The following is an 18,019-nucleotide window of genomic DNA, read 5'->3' on the forward strand; positions in this document are numbered from 1 at the left end:
CTTAATATTAAAAAAATAAGAATACACAGAGGGGAAGAGATGTGAATACTTCATAAATATAACTGGAAGACAGCTGAAATTCCAATAAATAAGTAGTCAGACACATTATTATCTGATTCAGTGAACACTGAGTTTGAATAAACTCCAGGAGATAGTGAAGGATAGGGAAGCCTGGCATGCTACAGTCCATGGGGTCTCAAAGAGTTGGACATGACTTACTGACTGAACAAAACACATTATTATAAAAGATGCAAAAGAAGTAATACTTGACAGCAAATAAATGACATAAGGTAGAAATACGGGTACTGAAGAAAGCCATGAATTAATAATGTTAGGTGGGAGAAGAGGAAGGTAAGTTATAGAAAGGCTTTGACAATGTCATCACATTCTACTACATATTACCTAGACAGACACTGGTGAACTTGAAATCCTGAATTTGTATCTCATTTTTAACACAGGGAGGTATGAGCCCTAAGTAAGGCAGAGTGGAAAAGGAATTGAGTAAGAACACTTGTTTCTACTTTTCATTATTTAATTTTTCACATTAAGCCTGCTACTTCTATAATTTTTTTATATTGCAAGTACTAAACACAAAAAGTTTCCTAATGTACTCCACTGTAAAAAAAAAAGCCATTTATTATTTAGAATTAATACTTCCATGGTTTTATAATTCATAAAACTAACACATTTGTGAACTATTTATATGAAATGGTATTTAAACTATATCTGGATGAGCGAACAACAGAACCTATTTAACTTGTTTCACTCTAGACAATAATTACTGCTTTTGAAAGCAACCAATTTACACTGAACAGATTTTAGAACTATAGAAAAGTTGCAAAAATAGTATCATTTCCTTCACTCAGCTTCCCCAAATGTCATCTTATATAACCGCATTCCAATGATCAAAACCAGAAAATTAACATTGGCAAGACACAATGAACTGAAAGACAGACCTTACATGAAATGTTCCAGGTTTTCATTCATATATTCTCAGTTCTAGAATCCCATATTGCATTCGGTAATTCCTCCTTAGTCTTCTCCCGTCTCTAACGGTTTCTCCATTTTTCCTGACCTCTCACCATCTCAACGGAAGAATCCTGACCCACAGCATGACCCTCAGTTTGGGGTATCTGACAGAATCCCAGGACTGGAGTGACATTATGCTGTTTTGGCAAGAATACCATAGAAGTAATACTGTATCCTTCCTGATTACTGTTTCTAATTCTAAGAGAATCTTTCATTGACATTGGGTTATTGAATGCTCACATTTATTACCATTATTTGTAATGCCTTTTTTTTTTTTGAGAGAGAGAGAGAGAAACTGCTTTTAGTGAATCATGGTTACGACTTCAAAAAAGTAGGAAATGGATTTCAGTTGTAAAGTTTCCCCATCGCCACTCATGTCTCTCACATTGGGTTGGTTCTTTGTATCAAGGGGGCATCAGGCCAGTATTTCACACTGATTTTAGGTACATGGAGGAAGTAGAAAAAAAGTCAACCATCTCTGCAAGATTTGTTCTCCAGTTACATCCCTAGAAAGGAATGATGGCACTCTTAAAAATAAAAATGGAAAGACCCTTGGCAAAGGCTTGAAGCCAGTCTGTGAAACGTGTGCATGTGTATCACTGAGGCACACCTCCATCTGATAGATGTCTGAATCACTAACTACCCAAACACCAAAACACAAGTATAGAGCAAACACTTTTTTCGAAACACGAGGTAACTTCCCTTTGAAACACTTGCCAGTTTCTCTCCTTTACAAAGATAGACATTTACTGATTAATCAAGTAGCTGGTGTAGTTATCATTAAAAAACATTATGATTCTTTTAAACGAGGATCCTCTCTCTCTCTCTAAAGCCTTTTGCCTCGCAGTGGCACTCAAGTACTCCTGACACCATCCCCAGGCAATCCCAGGGCCCTCCTGAAACGCTTCCCTGCATGGTATCAATAGGAACCACTTTTTCGAGTGTCAATTGCTGAAACGGGATGCCAAGAAAGAGGGCTGCAGCCTCTACAAACACTCCATATTCTAAGCGGGTCTTGTGCTTTGGTGTATGATTTCTACACACGGACAAGAGAGGAAGTAAAGGAGAAGAGGGATCAAAACCCAGAGCAAGAGATTTCATGAGATCTTTATCCACCTTGAATCTCCCGTCTTTAGATAAGGGCATGTGGCAGAAGGAAAAGAGGAAGGAGAATTTCTAAAGGCAAGGATTTTTTATTCCTACTGATCCAGTACACCTCTTAAAGTCTTGGCATAGTCAAAGAAAAAGGTAGGGAAAAAAGGGAAAGGGAGAAAAAGAAAACAGTATTGTAGATATTTCAGTGAAAAGGAAGACAATTTACCTCTTTGATCCAAAAACCACTCCCATCCCAGAAGTCCTTATAAATGTGAAATTAGCCTGGAGATAGTAAATACAGAACCCAACAGCAACACTGAAAACCAATCTACAGAAGGTAGACAAAATCCCGAGAAGAAAAACTTGTGATGAGACCCAGTCAAACTTGAGGAGATAAGCTTCCCAAAGGTGGTAGAGAGAATCCAGCACAGGCTGCCAGGCCAAGCCCACATCTCAAGTCCTGAAATAGAAAACGGGGAACGGCCCTTGTGGATGACACTGGCCGGGGAGCGCCTGAGCTGCCAAGACGAGCAGATGATGGAGCAAAGCGTCCTGCTCGGGGTTCTGCATTCCTGTGGCTGGGACGGTCTGATCCACGGCTCTCATTGCTAGCCTCTACAACTGGTTTCAGAGAGCCTTTTGCCACCAAAAACCACAGTAACAGAAACAGCTGACACTTCTGCTGTGTCAAACGCTGTCTAGGATTCAAATCAACAGAAATAATCCCATTCATGACCACTGTTCTCCTGGACGCTGTTTGACAGAGAGGGAGCAGGGCAGACAGAAGACGACCGAGGCTCTCTCCTCTCACGGCGCCGTCAGGAGGGCTGGGAACTGACGCGAACCCAGAAAAGCTGACTCGGCGGCCTGATCACTTAGCTGCTCATCTACACTGCCTTCGGAAACGTCACTCATTCTTAGTCAGGTTAGAGAGCTAATCGGTAAAAACGTCTGCCTGATAAGTAAGAGAAATGAGGTGGAAAAATCTACCTTCCTTCGGCGCTCCCAGAAACATACACCCACATTCATCACTATACCACACATTCCCAATTTACTTTCCTGAAGGAAATAATATTTTATAACATAAAATAAATGCCAAATGCAACCAATAAGCCATTCTACAGTACTCTTCTTTTTCTACCAGCTACCTAAAGTTGAAAAATGCTTCTCATGTCCAGAAAAAAATACAACTGACTACCACTGTTTATTTAACAGGATTCAATGTTTCAGTATTTTTACTTTTGATGTTTTGTTGTTTAGTCGTTAAGTCGTGTCCAACTCTTTTGCGGCCCCCATGGACTATAACTCACCAGGCTCCTCTGTCCGTGGGACTTCCCAGGCAAGAACACTGGAGTGGGATGCTACTTACTTCTCCATAGTATTTGCTTTAGATTTGTTTTAACATTAAAGAAATGAAATATTACGGGTAAAGCTAAAAGTTTATTCAAGTTGACCGATGGGTCTTATTTACTCATTTCAGCAGCTGCCTGGTCCCCCAAGGCATGAATGTAACACATGGATTTACCAATTGCATGGTGGGAGTCATTGAGGTTTGTAGCCAGTTTTCTGCATCACAAATTGTGCTGTGATGAGTATCTGACATGTCACCCAGGCTACTTGTATCAAGAGTTTTTCTCAGCTACAAATGGAATTTTTTTGATCAAAAAGAAATCTTCAATTTTAGTGAAGAGCTCCCCCAAATGGTGGAATCCATTTGCTCCCATCCAATGCCTCTTCTGAAAGAGGAAGAAAACATAAGACACATTTGGCAACTCAATTACTTCACTTTTTAACTCTTCGTCAGTCCAGAGATGGAAGGTTCTGATTCAAAACAAACGCCTCAGATTTTCTGAAGATGGAACTGCAAATGAGAAACATAATTTCAAGGAAAAGCTCTTTCTTTCCAAACATACCTGTTTCACCAAGCTGGGTCTTCTGTTTGCGCCACAACCTTTGGATTCTTCTGGGAACACACAGTCTAGATGTGCAGAAGGCTCACACACACCCTGGCCCAGCTCACAGAAGAAACTGTTGTGACCCTTCACACACATACGGGGGCTTCCCTGGAGAAGGGAATGTTACCCAGTCCATCATTTTTGCCTTAGAAATCCCACAGACAGAGGAGCTTGGTGGGCTACCGCCCAAGAAGTCGCAAAGAGTCAGACCACACGTATACAATGATACACCTCAGGGATGATTGTGCCATATGCTAAGTGAGCACGAAGGAAGGGCCAGACAAGCCAAGCAATGACACAATCACCAAACCAGCCTCAAAACTAAGTGTGATGCCATTTTATAGATGCAGAAATTGGGGCTCAAAATGCATAAGTAATTTGTCCAAGATCATAAGGCCAGCAAGTCACGGAGCCAAACACGACAAAAGCAATTCATCCTAACTCCCAAATCAACAATACTGCATTTCAAACACCCACTGCAGGACAGACACTGCATTTAGTACAAGTGCATGTTACTTCCACAGGAAATATATTTATTTGGCCCAGTCTACTCCACAGCAAGACCTTTTGACCAGTGTTTCTCTTACTGAGGTTCCAACAGTAAATGAAGTTTATGGAGAAAGCTCTGTGATCCAAGAATTCGCTGTTTGCTTATCACTTACACAGAGTGAGGAGGTATTTTCAGCTGTCGAGAGCTTTGAGCTGGGCATCAGAAATGCTGGGCGAAAACACTCAGGTATAAAATACAGATCCCTGAAATCTGACTGCCTGTGGCCTTTAAAGTTAAACAGCTGTGATGAGACACAGAAAGGAAAGTGAGAAAAGAGAGAGCCATTTATCTCCTGCAAAATGCACCACAAGCCAGCAGTGCTGCTTGGGAGCCACGATTCTAAAAGGCCTCGGTGATTCCCAGAACTGGCTGCCCTGATGACCACGACTCCTACCCCAGAATCGATCGGTTAGCGGGACACAAGATGAATTCTAAAACCTTAGATGAGAGAGAAACTGGTCTCTCCCCTTTTCCCCTGTGCAAACCTGTCACTTTTAAGGTAACTTAGCTGGAACCCAACAGATCCTAACATGACAGCTCAGTCCTGGCAAGAGAGACAGAGCAAATATTTTTTAAACACATCAAACTTTCTTCATTTCATGGAAGTCACTACAGATTCTGTCAAATGATCCATCCCGTCATCCAACTGGGCCCAGAGGATGATATTTTCCCTACTAGAATCAAGTACCCAGTGGAGAGTCAGCACTTTTATGCTTTTTTAACAACAAAAGAAACCAAGAAGAAACTGGAGCCCTGAAGGGACCTTCAAGATGCTCTACTTAATGATCCTCCATTCTAGAAGCCAGGAAACTGAAGTACAGAGAGACCGACAATCTGAACCAATGATTCCCTTCTTTTCCTAAAACCTCTGCTTTGAACTTCATCTGTAATTCTATTTCACTGCTGATTTCAAGACAGCAGTGTTTTAAAGCAGATTTCATAGTTATCAAGGGACCTCTTTGTAAGTGACTTAATTGATCTCACAATGTAAGGCACAAACAGCCTGGCTATTGGTAATTTTTACAATTCTATTTTAACTAACATTTCAAAACAACTTTACAGTTTGTACAGCACTGTCACAGAACTGGGAAGTAAGAATCATTTTTCCCACTTAACAATGGAAAACTCAGAGTCAGTCAAGTACATTGTGTATTAAAACTATTAACATGTATTTCCAGCAAAAGGCAAGAAAACAATGTTATTTATATAGTAGCATACATAGACACAATAACATTGTTTTCTTGCCTTTTGCTGGAAATACATGTTAATAGTTTTAATACATAATATACTTCACTGACTCTGAGTTTTCCATTGTTAAGTAGCACATATAGATACTTTTTTCCTAAAATGATATAAAAGACAATGCCGAGAATTTTATATTTCACATGTACAATTGCTTGGATGATCTTAAATTGTAACACTTTTTCAATTAAATAAGACAATACACAACATCTAGTCTACTCCCTCATTTAAAGTTACTTGTATTTCACTTTTAGAACTACATATGTAAGTGATTTAAACTGTAAAAGCTGTAATATGCACACACCTGGATAAAGCTATTTCAGCTGATTCTTTACCAGCTGAGCCACAAGGGAAGCCCAAGAATACTGGAGTGGGTAGCCTATCCCTTCTCCAGGGGATCTTCCTGACCCAGGAATTGAACCAGGATGTCCTGCACTGCAGGCAGATTCTTTACTAACTGAGCTATCAGGGAAGACTGATGCTAATTTATATATCAAGAGGAATAAAAATACAGATGTTCACCAAAGCAAACTTAAGTTCACAACAGATATATTAATTGCAGTCATAAACTGGAAAGAGTTCGGATGCCCATCAACAAGATGCACAGAAAAGTAAACTGTGGTAGAAACATGCAATAAAACAGGACATAGGAAAAGACACAACAGACTACATAAGTAACATCATAGACAAATCTCACAGACATGAAGAAAGAAAATCCAGAAACATAAAGAACATATGGTATGATTCCATTTGTAGGAAGATCCAGAACAGGCAAAACTCATCAATGGCCACAAAAATGAGAAGAGTGCTTCCCTCAGTGAGAGGGGAGTTTACAGATAAGGAAGGGGTGCAAGGGAATCCTCATGAGGGACCAGGAACAGTCTTTGCATCTATCCGCGTGGTTGTGACCTGCATCTCAGCACACATGTCATTGCTGAACAATGGAAGTGAGTTCACTTTATACACAAGCATGTTCTTCTTGTTGTTCAGTTGCTCAGTCACGTCTGACTCTGTAAGCCCATGGACAGCAGCACACCAGGTTTCCCTACCTTTCACCATCTCCCCGAGTGTGCCCAAACTCAAGTCCATTGAGTCGGTGATGGCATCCAACCGTCTTGTCCTCTGTCATCCCCTTCTCCTCCTGCCTTAAATCTTTCCCAGCATCAGGGTCCTTTCCAATGAGTCAGTTCTTTGCATCAGGTGGCCAAAGTATTAGAGCTTCAGTTTCAGCATCAGTCCTTCCAATGAATATTCAGGGTTTATTTCCTTTAGGATGGACTGGTTGGATCTCCTTGCAGTCCAAGGAACTCTCAAGAATCTTCTCCAACACCATAGTTCAAAAGCATCAATTCTCCAGCGCTCAGCTTTCTTTATGGTCCAACTCTCACCTGCATACATCATACATGACTACTAGAAAAATCATAGCTTTGACTAGACGGACCTTTCTTGGCAGAGTAATGTCTCTGCTTTTGTATATGCTGTCTAGGTTGGTCATAGCTTTTCTTCCAAGGACCATTTTAATTTCATGGCTGCAATCACCATCCACAGTGATTTTAGAGCTGAGGGAGTTACTGGAGCCCAATAACAGGTACATCAGAGCAAAAATAAAACCCACAGCAGAAAAAACCATAGTGACTACCAAACCCCATCCTCCTCAGGTTAAGCGAAACAGGGAAGCCACAGAGAGAATAGGCTTAATTTACCAGTTCCTAGAGGTAACTAACCTCAAAGCCAGCGATCCTACAATGCTGCTAAAATCTATAAAAAATTCTAAGCAAGTCATCAAATAAGACCTTGTTATAAATATGCCTGCTGAATTAAAAATGAGGCTATTTCAGGTACAAAGACCAGTGCCCAAAGGAATTCAAAATAACATGAGTTCCAGAAAGCCTGGCCCTAGAAACTTCGAAAACTGTAAGAAACAGCATTTGACCTTGACCCTGAATTGTTGCGTTACTTGTGCTTACTTGAACAACCAAAAAAGCCCCATATCTTTACTAACAATTTTCTGTTACAAATTAGCCTCAGGGTAATTCTACAGGTCAAATGTGTTCACTTTGCCCAACAAAACCTTCAGACTCAAACTCACACAGGAAAAATACAACAGGGAGAGGTGAGAGCCCAGAAGGTGGGGAGAGGAACAGGAGAGGGAACAAGGAAGGCAAGAGGGGGCACTGGAATCCAAAGCTCTGGGTGGGGAGCCCAGACATCCAAGAAGACAGCAGGGAGGCCAGGTGCAGGGGCCTGGGGCGGTGACCGGAAAGAAGCAAAATCAGCAAGCCCACCAGGGGTACGGCCACAGAAGATCTTTTCTTCTAAAACTTAGGGACTGAGGAATCAATTCTGAGAAAGGAAAGGAATCCCACGAGGACTGTGGGCAAAGAAGTGATAAAAAGATATCTGACAATCTCTGATCTTGGGGCTCTTCCATCATCAGGTAGGACAGAACATGACTCACTGCACACAGTTTGCATATGGATCATATGAGATAACTATCATTTTGCATGTCCAATCCAGAGCCTGGCACAAACCTGGGTCTCAAGACATGTACCCTCTCTTCTCCTTGGTGAAGGGACTATTTGGGGGTAGGGCAGAAGGAGGAAGCTTAAGTAGAACAGGAGATCTTAAAAACCGGGGTGTACTAGCCAAGTCTATTTGTTAAACCACAACCACAGGACAGTCACGGAAGAAGGCAACTATTCCTGTGTCTCATGCTCTGGGCTGCTGGGAGAAAGGTGCTCAGTCCACAAGACCACAAGGGCTCAGACTCTCAGTGGAAGACAGACCACTAGCCTCAAACTTTACAACCCACCTCTAGGCCCCAGACTCAGGCAGGAACTCATCAACGAGCCCCACACAGCCCTGGGCTGTCTCTCATCTTCCATGGGTCAGAAGCATGTGTCTGTCCTATGACAAGTTAACTGTGAGTGTTTTTTAAAAGAAGGGCTTCCCAGGTGGTGCAGTGGTAAAGAATCCACCTGCCAATGCAGGAGATGGAAGAGAGGAGGGTTTGATCCCTGGATTGAGAAGATCCCCTGGAGTAGGAAATGGCAATCTGCTCCAATATTCTTGCCTAGAAAATTCCATGGACACAGGAGACTGGTGGTCTACAGTCCATGAGGTCACAAACAGTCACATTCAACTGAGCACACACACCCATGCACTAAGAGAAGGGCTATTTCCCCTATCTCTATGAACTCCACCAGCAGCCTGATACAGGATGAATGCTCTAGGGAGATCCCAGGAGAGGGATCACAGCGAGATGGGGAAGAGCTGCAGGATAAAGGCTTGAATTGTCAGGAAGTTAGACCCACCCAAGGCCCACTTCTGTCACTCCCCAAAATGACCTGATTCCCTACTTTTCCTAGGTTGATCAGTCATCAAAAGATCAAATGAGTAACGGATGAAAAGAGCTATAGTGTATGGTTCATAAAAAAGCAGTGAGGAATGAAAGTTATTATTATTATAAAACAAAAGGGAGGGAAAGAAGAGAAGGGGACAGGCTCATGTTCTGCAAAGGTCACCCACTTCTGGACACATCCCCTCACAGTGAACCAGCTACCCAGCAGGGACCTGCCTCCCCTGGCTTTCCTTCCATCAGTTACCCATTTAACCATTCTCACTTCAGGCAACCAAGTCAGCTCAATGGGGGCCACTGGTGTGTCTCCACATGTAGCCACTCCTTGGCCACGGAGGCGGGCTGCAGGCAGCAGGGGGGGAGAAGCCAAGCCAGGCCCCCAGCGGGGACGCCATCAAGCCTGCTGCTGCTGGATCACAGTGAAAGGAACACCCTGATGGGTTCCAGAAGGAACTTCTGGGGCCAGGAAGCCATCTGGTAGGGCGGCTGTCCCAATCCTGGGCAATCTGATGAAGCACGATGCCTGGCTGGGAGGCTGATGTTCCACCCAGCCAACAAGACTTGAATCCCACATCCAAGCCTCCTATGACCTGGGGCCCAGTGCTGCTGTGGTCTCTTTTCCCACAAACACACATCTCCAGTAGGATAAAACAACATCCAGTTCCGAAGAGGGGAAAACCCTGTGAAGTGTAATTTTTACAGGAAGGAGCGATGCTGACTTCTCTGTGCTAACTTCCAGCCAGGTGTTCTAAGATAAGGATGTGCTTGCCCTTCTTCCTTGTGGTCCTCAGCCCCTGTCTCAACCTCACCTGTCTGGACAGGATGGATCAGAAGCCTTCCAATTCCTAAACCAACACCACCTTCTGCCCCTCTATGACATGAGGGTTAAGGAATGCAATCAGGGTCGAGTGCAAATAAAAGTGTGTATGACCAGGGGCAAAACGAAGAATGTGTCTTCACATGTATCAGGAGTGGGGAAAGGGAAGTACAGATGTTTAATAGGCAGGATGAAGTAATAAAATAGCCGGTGACAGCAACAGGAGGCAGAGTTCCTAAAGAGTGGACAGAGCAAATTCAGCCTGTTCCTGGATGTAGTGGGAATGGAGCTGCATGAATTACCCATCGCACATGGAAGCAGGGATAGGTGAACTCCCTGGTTCATTTATAAAGCAGCCCCATCAGAGGTCACCATATTCTTATGCTGGCCATGTAAGATTGAAGATTATATCTATGGACAAACCAGAGTCCCTCTGTCTGGCAAAGGAAGCCTGGATCACCACTGACTTAACTCCACAGACATTAACCCCAGTACAACACCCCAGGCCTTCTGTGGCTGTCCTGGCTACATGGCCATCAGAGGAGATATACTCTATCCTTGGGGTAATGCGCTCAGCTCAGGGATCCAGCCCCAGTGGCACAAGGTGCAGACACAGCAAAGCAGGAGAACTTAGTCAATGAGAAGGCAAACACGCTCTGCCTCGCTCATGGAGAAGCAGCTTGTTGCCACCTGCCTGCCAGCATGGGGGGTACCCTAGTCCAACACAGGATGATTTTATGATGCTCAGGTAAGAGGCCATCTGGAGCAGAAGGAAGCCTTGCCCCACTTACTCCACTGCAGGGAGTAATGGGATGGTGCACAGTCAGTACCCACTTGACGCTAGGCAGAGGTGGTCTGAGTTTGCATCTTGGCTTCACCACTCACTAGGTATGTGCTTCAGACTGAGGCCTCGAGCACTCAGCTTTATCAGCTAGAAAAGGAGAAAAATAAGAGTACTCTCCTCAAGTGACTTTTAGAGAAGATGAGAACAGTGTAGCTGTCTTAACTTGTAGCTGCTTTATTATGACCATTACTATCACTGATGCGGTGGTGGTTGATGGAACAGGGTTACATCAAGTTACATTCTAAGCTGCACTGTTTTTGACCCCACAGATTCACTGGTCATATACACGATGCAGTCCCCCAGCTTGCTTCTGGACAAAAAGCATCATCATCCCCAGTGACCAATAAAAATGATCCCTGGTCTCTGGATACCTGGAAACAGCTATGAACCCGTAGATTGGAGGGGACAGAGCTGGGGTGGCAGAGGGGTGGACGAGGAAATGACAATTTGACACTGGCAAGCTGACACAAATGTCCCTTCCAAGACACTGAAACCTCACAAGACACCTTCTGCAGAAGCACTGGAATAGTATGGACAGGAACACCAGGGAGTAATCTAGGAAGAAAAGGAAACCGACGCTGCATGTTTCAAGGAGCTGAATCCTGGAGCCTCCTTCAGAATGTATTTCGAATCTGTCGTTTCCTCTCAATTTGCAGAGCACAGATGTTGAAGAGAAAACCTTAAAACATTTGGGTTATTGAACACTCCGGGTGACTGCTGAACCAGATTTTAAGAGGGCAATGGCAGCCAGAAAATTACAGCTACAAGGTGAAAAATCAAGAGCTGAAACAGACTCAGTTCACTACACAAAGTAGAACTTGATCGTTTTTTAGAGCAAAATCAAGTGACAAGCAAATGACTCTGGTTCCATAATACCCCTGGGATTTGCCTTAATTCCCCCAGAATCCCTGAGATGCTCAGTGTAACGGATTTGCTTACAATTAAGCAGCATTAGAAGACTAAGGGTCTCCACACCCGGCAGTCAGGTGTCAGGGGGAGCATGATCCACTGATCAATAGGCTGATCGATAGACAAAGATGGACGTCTTTAGAGATCAGTATCACAAGCCAAAGTCCCAACAGTGCTGTGAGACACTGGAACACTTTTGTTTTCTGGGCTACTGGATTGAAGTCCTGGGTGAATAAATGAAGGAGTAAGATGAAAGAATAGGCCATAATTATGTGGCAGGAAGAATTCTACCACCCTAACAAACATTCACTGATCCTTATCAATGACAAGTGCCACAGGAAGGGCTGTTTGTATTTGTTCTCATAAACATCCCACGTAGTAAGTGATTTTCTTCTCCCCACTTTACAACAGAGAAGAATGAGGGATGCAAAGGAGTTAACTAATTTGTCTAAAGTTCCATTAACTTAGGGGAGAGTACGACCTACGGTTTTGACCTTGAGCTACCTCGATCTTACTGCTGTTGTTCTTCACCAGCATGCACATAACCTTGGACAACCTCTTCATAGCTGATATAGATGAATGAGTTCTGCTAAATATGTAAGGCACCTCTGAGGTTCATTCCAGGTAATATTCTTACTGTGGAACTCTCTTCTAGTGAAAGTGGAAAACAGTTGAATTGAAGGTTCACTATACATACAAATCTGACCTTTCTTTTAAATGTTTAAATGACGTGTTCAGAATTTAATGATGACCCCCCCCCCCCCCCCGTCCCAGGCAGAGAGACTCACCCCAAGGCTTGAAAAGAGCAAGTAGGAGCAGAGCCCTATCTTGGGACCCCAGAGTCGTGTTGCTCAAGGTAACACAGGGGTTCTGGAGCCCCACAATGGGAAGCTGGGATGTGCTGCCTTACACAGCAGATTGGCAGGGAAGACACAGGGGACGTGGAGACATCCTTCACCCACTACAAATCTCTGCCCTGAAGACACCTGTCTCTCCAGAGGTGAGCCCTGATGAGCATCCAACAGCCAGGAATTGAGTCTATGCTATTAGGACCTGGGCCTAAATACACACTCTGCTTTGGCCCCAAAGTTACAGCAATAAAATTCCCACTACATTTTCCCCCCCGTCCTATTATTGTGAGAATGTTCAAACATATAAAATTGGAAGTGAACACCTACATGCCCACCACCTCAAAGCTCTCCTTGACATCACCAAGGCAGATGCACAGGTCAGGCAAGACAGAGGTAAAGAAAGGGGAAGCCACAGCATCAGGTCATTGCCAACTTACCATCAAACATTCCCACCCCATGTCTGAAGCTGAGCACCAGCAATCTGACAGGACTGGCTCCGTTGCTCTGGGACACTTCCTGGATCTCCACAGAGAATTTCAGGCAACCATATTATCTCATCACCTTCAATGCAGAGAAAGCCCAGTAGGTCTTCTACTTTATACCCACAGATTTACTTTCACTGCTAGAACTGAAGAGGAGTTTAGGGGTCACCTAGTGAAACCTAATCTTTTACTGTACACTTGAGGCAAATAAGATTTCAAGAGGTAAAATGCCATATAGGATCACATATGGATTCCATAACCAAGGGGAATTAAAACTCTCCGATAAGATACCTGGAGTATTTCCTAAAATACAAATTGGCCTGATGGCAGATAAAAACTAACCCAACAGGAGGGAAATGCTTTGCAACAGGTTTTAATGAGCAAAATGCAACTGTATTCTGTCACTCTTTCAAAAGTCTGGGAGGGAATTCCTTGGTGGTACAGTGGGGAGGACTTGGCACTTTCACTGCCATGGGCCCAGGTTCAATTCCTGGTCAGAGAACTACAGTTCTGCAAGCAGCACAGTGACCAAAAGTCAATGAATGAATGAATAAACCAACAAACATAAATAAGAGTCTGGGAAACACTCACATTGTTAGCAATGATCTTTTAATACTGATTAAGGTTCCTTAGTCAAAGTTCAAAAAAGACCGCTCTTCTAGGTGACAATGTAAAAAAGTTTTCACAACATTTATTAGATGATAATACGAAGTATAAAAACCCCGTCAGCCTCTGCTTACGCCTTATCTTAATTCTGCCCCTAGAAGATTCTTTCAGTCTCATCTGACAACACGTAATGGATCTCTGGGCCTCCCAGGTGGCTCAGTGGTAAAGAATCCAACCTGTCAAGGCAAGAGATACAAGAGATGTGGGTTTGATCCCTGGATAGGGAAGATACCCTGCAGGACGAAACTGCGACCCACTCCAGTATTCTTGCCTGGAAAACTCCATGGACAGGGGAACCTGGCAGGCTATAGTCCATGGGGTCACAAAGAATCACACGTGACTGTACATGCAGACAATGAATGTCAAAACCATTAGTGCATTCCAATCACGAGGATACATGGCAGAAACCCAAATAGTGTGATAAAACCCACTGGCATCGACATGCGCTAACTGCCAGGACTGCCGAGGAGTGAACCCAGTCTCCAGAAGGAACGCCATGCCGATGGCGTTTCCAGCCACATGTTCTCCTCTCCTCTTCCATCTCTAAATAACACCAGTCTACGCTTTCTTTTAAGGCTTATGAAAATCACTGCAACTGATCTGGGCTCACCTAGAGATGAAAATTACTTTGTCAATAGCAGAAAACAATTCTTTCCACATAGATGACAACAAAGGCAAGCCTCTTCATTGACCCCTGCATCGTTTTCTTTTATGTGGAGGATTTCTCCAAAGCTTTGAAGACAAAGGACAAGACTCCAGGAAAAGCACCATGGCGAGAAAGTCAAAGGCAGACTGCATCTTCTGCCCTCAAGGACTGACTCTGACACTGGTATCTTTGATCAACGTCTTCGAAGGGTTTTGTTTGTGGGCCCCCAGTTTGACAAAAGCTTTGAAGAGTGATGTCTGTGCCAATCTGGGGGGCTCAATAAAAGCTGCTCATTGGAAACCCTGGAGAATGACAATTACAGCAAACAATCTGTCTTTGCCACCTTAGGTCACTGAAACTATCATAATAAAAGCTGGTTTTCTAAAGGACCATTTTAAAATAGCAGTCCATATTTTCTTCAGTTGGCAATAAGAAGAAACCACTTATTAATATACAGCAATTGGGGTGATTCACTACAAAGTCAGACTGAAGTCGAAAAAGCCAATACCAAACAAAAGGTGATTTATTGTATGAGTCTATTCATATAACATTTTGAAAATGTTCAAAACTTTAGAAATGGAGCTGTATTAGAGGTGGATAGGGATTGGAAGCTAGGAAGAAGGTAGGTGTGGGGATAAAAGGGCAATACCAGGGATCCTTGTGGGGTTGCAACTGTTGACTGTGGTGGTGGATACATAAACCTACAAAAGTGATAAAATCATGTAGGATGTTAATATGCACACACACTAATGCACATTGTGCACACACATGCACGCACACACACACAAATGAAAACAAGAAAATCTTATCACTAAATGTGACAGGGGGATTGCTATCAATGTCAATGTCCTGGGTGTACAATTACACATTAATTCTGCAAAATGTCACCAATGGAAGAAACTACAAATTCATGAAGTATCAGTTACCTCAAAATTTTTTATTTAAAAACATCAGCTGTACCTCTAAGTCCTATAAGGGGGAAAAAAAGCCTTTTTGCTCCCTTTGCTAAAGGCAAAGAAGGAATCACCCAAGAGTCTATGGCAGCAAAAAAGGACAAGAGCAACTGTCAGCAAAATAAAATATGATGACTGGAAGACATGCTAAAATTTAAGAAAAGGATTTCCTTCTCAGTCTAGCACTCATATCAACTCATTATGAGCTGACATCACTCATATCAACGATTTCAATTTCGCATCCTTACCTTGAGGCACAACTTTTCATTCAGAAACAAGCATAGAATGTTTCCTTCTCTATTATCTCACCGTCTTTAGTAACATGACAAAGCAATCATGCATGATTTTATGGATTAATGTACAAGTCAGAAAACCTCAGTGTCTTTCCAAAGTTTATGAAATTTTAAAAGGAAATGTGGGACTTCCCTGGTGATCCAGTGATTGAGACTTTGCCTTTCAATTCAAGCGGTGCTGGTTTGATCCCTGATTGTGATGCTAGGATCCCAAATATCTTGCAGCCAAAAAAAAAACCAAAATGTAGAAACAAAATAATATTCAAAAAAATTCAATAAAGACTTTAAAAATGGTTCACATTTTTTAAAAACTGATATGCTAGTTAACAAATGATGTGCTCTATTGATCAAACCTAAGGACATAAGACAAGCTGTTGTTGGGTTCAGGTCATTAGTTCTTATAACTATCTCAATGTGCCTGCCATTCACCAGCTTCCCATTCTTAACTTATTTCCCTTATTTAAAAAAACAAACAAACAAAACAAGAGTCTTGACCAGCGACCACTTCATTGGTTGACAAGCAAACTCCTAGCAACCAAAACTATGGATTCCTTACCAGGGCTTCAGACAAGAAGCTCTCCTTTCATTAGATGTATACACAGCAGAGCTATGGGAAGAAGTATAATTTTATTTCATGATGACTGATTTTTCCTTATTGTGATATTCCATGATTTAAGATAAAAGGTAATTTTAAATCAAACATGGTTTGAATCTCAGGTCTGTGATTCAGATAACACTGTAACATGAGCTATTTAATAATTTTCTCTGTGTCTCAATTTCCACATTCCTACAAAATTATCATATGGATTACAGTGAGACAATGCCCCAAAGGCCTTAATGCCTGGCACATAGTGGGTGGATAATAAATGATCAATTCTGATGATCAACAATTCCCAAGCATCTTTAAACATTCAAAACGTTAATACTGGAAATTCCCTGCCCATTCAGTGGTTAGGGCTCAACACTTTCTCTGCTTAGGGCCCAGAGAACTAAGATCCCAGGAGCTATGAGAATCACGTTAAAATATACTTAATTATTTTGCAAAAGAAAACTATTGCTCTTTCTGAGAGTCTCCATTAGATTAACCTGTTCCACTTCAAGTTTTTAAAAACCAACCCTTAAGCAAGTCATAAGACACCACCATAAAACTTTCAGTGTTAGTTCAGAAAATTTTTTGTCTCTACTTTCTTATTTTCTCATTATGACCTGCAAATACAAAACAATGAAAGTCATGTTTGCTAAACCAGGAAAAGGAAAGAATAGTCTTTATTCTTAAATTTATTAGTGAGCAGTTTATTAAAAGGAAGCGTGTAATGAGCTAGTCTATCATGCAAAATATACGTACCATGGTTATTATCTTTAAAATTGAATTTATAGTCAGATCCAACTACACACAACAGCATCATAATTAAAAGTTAAGGCTATTTTACTAGCATAAACGAGGCATTAGGGTGCCACAACTCAGCTAACCCCAACTGGCATCTCATGACATGTTTTCAACAGAAGCCAGGTATTGTTTTAGAAAGCATCTTAACTAAAAGTGCTAAAAGTGAGTAAAACTTCATTTATCTGTTTCAAAAATGAGACAGAATACCTCATCTCATAGGGAAGACAAAAAATGTCTTTTTCTGTACCACACTGAGAAAACATCTGACATATCAAAGTTAATTTGGTTTACTACCATGATGATACAATCTTTTTATTACAAATACTATATTATTATAGGTTGGATTTTTCCCACTCAGTGGCCAATTTGTATTCATTTCCAAGAATAAATTTGGCTATAGAAGCACTGCTAAAGTTGCATATCAATTGAAAAGAAATAAAAGGAGTTGGTGATATTGCTAATAAAAATGGACTGAAATACATGTACTCATTCAACTATCTTCTCCATGAACTTTCTGAAGTAGCTTTTGGGAGTAGTGTGCCACCTATTGTTAAAAAACGAGCTTCTGTGTTTGAAGATTCCCTATTTCTTTCTATAGGGAAGCAAAGTGCCCTACTGTCTTTTTCAAGATAATGAGTGCTTATTTTCCTTCGTTCTTTCCTGTCACTTCCAACACTCGAAATACAAATGGTCTACAGAGAAGTAACCTTTTAAAAAATGTATTACAACCCACTTCAAGCATGAATCAGTTTAACTCCGTGGCTATCATACAGGGGTGATCTTTTTCCCGGAGGAATTTGTCAATGTCTGGAGAGACTCACAGTATCCCTGAGGTGCAGGGATACTGGCTTCTAGTAGGTAGAAGCTGGGGATACTGGTAAAGCACCCTACACTGCCCAGGACACCCCCTCACAAGGGAGAATTACCCAGTCCCAATACCCA

At 42.2% G+C, this 18,019-nt stretch overlaps 1 protein-coding gene and 1 non-coding gene across 4 annotated transcripts in view; one reads left to right on the forward strand and one right to left on the reverse strand.

Moving 5' to 3' along the window:
* The window catches only part of PTPRG (protein tyrosine phosphatase receptor type G), a 751,060-nt gene that overhangs the window by 436,094 nt on the left and 296,947 nt on the right, over positions 1-18,019 (reverse strand). The window lies entirely within an intron of this gene.
* On the forward strand, positions 13,562-13,634 carry TRNAE-UUC (transfer RNA glutamic acid (anticodon UUC)). Its single transcript has one exon. It is a non-coding gene; the product is annotated as a tRNA-Glu (tRNA).

Source organism: Odocoileus virginianus, chromosome 26 (assembly GCF_023699985.2).
Source record: "Odocoileus virginianus isolate 20LAN1187 ecotype Illinois chromosome 26, Ovbor_1.2, whole genome shotgun sequence".
Classification (NCBI taxonomy): Eukaryota; Metazoa; Chordata; class Mammalia; order Artiodactyla; family Cervidae; genus Odocoileus; species Odocoileus virginianus.